The 4,708-nt window shown below is 37.4% G+C and overlaps 1 long non-coding RNA gene across 2 annotated transcripts in view; it reads right to left on the bottom strand.

Annotated features, from left to right (window-relative positions):
* Positions 1-2,641: 2,641 nt before the first annotated feature.
* Positions 2,642-4,708, bottom strand: part of LOC111819388 (uncharacterized) — a 14,338-nt gene continuing 12,271 nt past the window's right edge. For both annotated transcript variants that reach the window (XR_002823043.1, XR_002823042.1), the window contains exon 3: positions 2,642-2,714. This is a non-coding gene — a long non-coding RNA (uncharacterized LOC111819388). The remainder of the gene's footprint in view (positions 2,715-4,708) is intronic.

Below are 4,708 nucleotides of genomic sequence, written 5' to 3'. Positions count from 1 at the left end.
TCTTACTAAATTTACTTAGTAAATCCTGTATTTTTTTCCATAAATTATTTTAGATATTTTACATACACAGTCATGTCATCTGTCAATAATGACAGTTCTACTAATTCCTTCCTGGTCCTTACTCCTTTTATTTCTTTGTCCTTACTTACTGTCCCGACTATGATGTCCCATAAAATGTTGAGTACAAATGGTGACAGGTCACATTGCTGATCTCAGAGGGGGAAGCTTTCAATATTTCACCATGAAGCATGGCATTTGTGGTAGGATTTTTGCAGATACTCTTGGTCAGATTAAGGAAGCTTCCTTATACTCCTAGCTGCCTCAGGGCTTTCATCATCAACTGGTATTACACACCCACTGGATAACATAAATAAAAAAGATGAAAAATATGACGTGTTGACGACCATGTGGAAGAACCCAAACTCTCACCCACTGCTTGTGGGAACATAAACTCGTAAAACCACTTTAGAAAGCATCTGTCAATATATACTAACGGTAAACACATGTATGTCCTATGACACAGCAATTTCACTACTAGGTACACACGCAAAACATGATGGCATACATTTGCCAAAAACATGTACAAGTATGTTCACGAAAGCACTATTTGGTATCACCAAAAACATGAAAGTAACCAACTGCTCATCACTAGCTGTTGTTAGGTGCCGTCGAGTTGGTTCTGACTCATAGCAGCCCTATGTACAAAAGAACGAACATCAACAATAGCACAGATAAATAAATTGTACAATATCCACACAATGGAATACTAGAGAGTAATGAGAAGAAATGAACTTAAACACTAATATGGATCAAACCTCATAAAACATAATATTTAGTGAAAGGATCCAGATGCAATAGAGATCATGCTATATAATTCAACTTACATAAATTTCAAAAACAGGCAAAACTAATCTATGGTATTATAAGCAAGGAGAGTAGGTACACTTGGGGAAAACAGTGACTAGAAGGGAAGATTCTGGGATGCTCGTTGATGGTCTTTTCTTGATTTGAATACTAATTATAAATGTGTGTTGTCTTTGTAAAAATCATCAGGTACTTTAATGATTTGTATATCTTTCTATATGTACATTATGTATTTATGTGTACTAAAAAAACAATCCACTGCCTTCAAATGTACCTTGATTGACTGAAATTACAATTCATGTGTACCATGTTATATTGTATTCACTGTTTTAACTTTTTTTTTTTTGAATGAATGACTTCTCTCCCTGAGATCACAAAGGGGAAGTCCAAAACTGCATCTTCTATTTTTACTTAATAAATGGCCCTGCCTGACCCTTAAAACCCCACTGCTGTCGAGTTGATTCCAACTCATAGAGACCCTATATGACGGAGTAGAACTGCCCCATAGGGCTTCCAAGGCTGTAATCTTTATGGAAGCAGACTGTCACATCATTTTCCCATAGAGCAGCTGGTGGGTTCAAACAGTTGACCCTTTGGTTAGCAGCTGAACGTTTAATCACTGCACAACCAGAACTCCCTGCCTGACCCATACCAGTAATTTAACAATCATTTACCAAGCTTCTACTATGTACAAGGCACTAATCACTGGAAATACAAAGAAAGAAAGGAAAAAAAAAAACCCTCTCCTGAAGTAGATCAATTTTCTGCAAATATCAAGTACCTGATAAATGCAGCTACGCTGGATTTACTCAGAAAATGAATTTATTTATGATACATTTACTCTCTATGGAGTCCCTAGGTAGCTCAAACAGTTAAGTGCTCAGCTACATAACTGAAAGTTTGGCGGTTCAAATCTACCCAGAGGTGTCTCTGAAGAAAGGCCTGGCGATCTACTTCCAAAAGATCACAGCCACTGTAAACCCAAGGGAGTGCAGTTCTACTCTGAAATACATGAGGTCACCATGAGTAGGAATCAACTAGGTGGCAAGTGGTCTACTCTCTACCACTTTAACTTACTTTACTTTTCTTCAGACCACTTATTTCTACCTAACATTATTTTATGTAATTATTTACTGAATTTCTTTATTCCCCTAAAATGTAAACTCCACGTAGGCAGGAACTTTGTTTTGGTTACTGCTGTGTCGCCAGTACCTAGAACAGTGGCTGGCATACAGCTGGTTCAGTAGTTGTAGAATGTTATAATTCAATGTCTGCTTCCCATTCAGCGCTCCAAACCATCCTTTAAACCAATTTCAGGCTTTATATGAGATCTGCTTTGGTCCCCAAGTGTTCAAGGTAGCTTTGCCTAGCTTACCAAGATTATTTGAAAGTTACTAGGGAGAGGGAATTATTTAACTATATGCAGGAAGTGACATATTGAAAGCAGAGTTTTAGGAAAGTTAAGTTTGCTAAGTTGTTTAGGTCACATTAGTGAAACTAGAAGTAAGGAGATGAGTTAACAACTGCAATAGTTCTGATATGCTGTTAAAGAGACTTGAAGTAGAACAGAAGCAATGGGGGGGAGAGTCGGATGGCAGATATTGATAGTGAAAAAAAAATTTTAAGTGAGGAAAAGACTAACTTTTCATTCTATATATTTTATACTACAATGTATTATCTATTAAATATATATATGTACATGTACAAATACATGAAGTTGCCATTTAGATTACAGGCAAGAAGCTAAGCAGAAATGCAGTCTGCTTATGATATATACCTTGTAGCCCAATTTTCAAAACAGCTGTTCCATTTCTACGATAGGTTAAAGAAGAGATAAGTGAAAGTTCTCCCTGAAATGAGAGAAAAACAGTTATGCAGAAGAGCCAAAAGAGCCTGTTATAATACCAAGATATAAGGAAAATTCAGAATAATATTTTAACATAATAAACAGTTTTATACCAAGATATAAGGAAAATTTAGAATAATATTTTAACATAATAAACAGTTTTATCTTTCAAGAAAAGGTACTGTGTTCAACTAACTGTTTTTAAGACATAAAATAGTGCTGAATTCATTTTTCTAGAGAAAAACCAGAGGGCATAAAAACATTTTAAGTTCATAATTTAATTTCTTAAACAATCCTATTGGTTAAGTACTATCAATTCCTCATATCACAGATAAACCTGAGCTAGACCAACTTTTTCTAGTCTCATTTTAACTTGCAATACCGTTCCCTACTAAAAAAAAAAAGAGAAAGAGAAGAGTTTGCTCCTAGAAAGAAATGAAAATCTAATAAAGGAAAATGAAAAAGTACAAAATAATAATCTCCTAAATTAGGATGTCATGGACAAATACATGGACTAAGACACGAGTGCATTTTAGTCTGAGTTCTGCCTCTGTAACCAACCAGCTCTGTTAGCTTAAAAAAAGTCATTTAATCGTCTCACATAAAATGAAAAGTTTAATCTGGATAGTTTTTAGAATTTCTTCTGGTTCTAAATTTTAATCATTCTATGAATTAATATATTATTGGGTTCTGTGAAAACTTTCACAAAGAAATCTAATTTATTTATAAAGGTTAAAAATAGATTCTATAGTATATATGTCCCACACTAATATTCCAGACTTTGCTATAGCCAACAACAACAACAAATTAGTTATGTTGACACATCAACTTTACTTAAAAATAAAAGAAAAAATAAAAATAAGCCTATCAACAGTAACAATAAAACAGTCAAAAATCTGTTAAACGCCCATTGCCATTGAGTCGATTCTGACTCATAGCAACCCTATGGGACAGAGTAGAACTTCCCCATAGGGTTTCCAAGGAGTATCTGATAGATTTGAACTACCAACCTTTTGTTTAGCAGCCATAGCCCTTAATCACTCTGCCACCAGGGCCCCAAACAGTCGAAAGAAAAGGTTAAGAGTTCTACGTAGATGGTAGAAAGCTAGAAAGAGTGTAACTTCCACACTCAACAAAAAGTTGGACAATCTACAATTTTTAAAACTTTTTGTGGCCCACTAGAAAGCTGAGGTCACGGGACAACCAAATAACCAGAAATCTAAGGAGAGGGGTGCCTCCAAGGAGAGACAGAGACAAGCACTTGCTTACCTGAGACAAATGGCAAATGCTACCAGATGACTGTAAGAAAAACTCATCTAAAATTTTCATGAATTGCTAAAGGCCAAGAATGGACTAGTGAAAGAATATGAAGTCCCTGGGAGCTGCAGACACAAGGGGAATTCATATGCACTCTCAAGCTCTTCTCCAGATTAAGGCCAGGAGAGGGCCGCGGCGGCAGCAGTGACTGCAGGAAAAGCAAAAAACCTTGCCTGGATCTTTCTCCCTTACCTTTTGTTCAGCACAAAGGCCTTAAACTGCTGGAAGAAGGGCAACAAACTTGTCCCTCTAAGAGCATCGGTGAAAACCCACTGCAGCTAGATGAAGGGAATAGAAAGACACCTTCTAGTCCCGTGGGGATGAGCAGGAACAGGTGGACAGGTGGGAGGCTCAGACCAACAGGGAGGGGCAGGGCAGGTTTACTGAGAAGGCCCCACCTACAAGACCCATGAACACAATACCTATCATGAAGCTTAATCAGAACAACAGAGAAACACTCCCCATCAGGAGGCTAGTATAAGTAACATGGTCTTCGGGAGCAAGGGAGAATGAAGGGAACAGGATACAAGGAAAAGATTAGTCCGAAGGACTAACTGTCCACAGCTACCAAGGCCTCCACAGGACTGAGTCCAGTACAGCTAGATGGTGCCCGGCTACCACCACTGACTGCTCTGACCAGGATCACAACAGAGGGTTCTGGACAGAGCTGGAGAAGGATGT

This window comes from Trichechus manatus, unplaced genomic scaffold (assembly GCF_000243295.1).
Source record: "Trichechus manatus latirostris isolate Lorelei unplaced genomic scaffold, TriManLat1.0 scaffold00466, whole genome shotgun sequence".
NCBI lineage: Eukaryota > Metazoa > Chordata > Mammalia > Sirenia > Trichechidae > Trichechus > Trichechus manatus.
The sequence above is the reverse complement of the archived record's forward strand: the minus strand, read 5'-3'. Positions and strand labels throughout refer to the sequence as shown.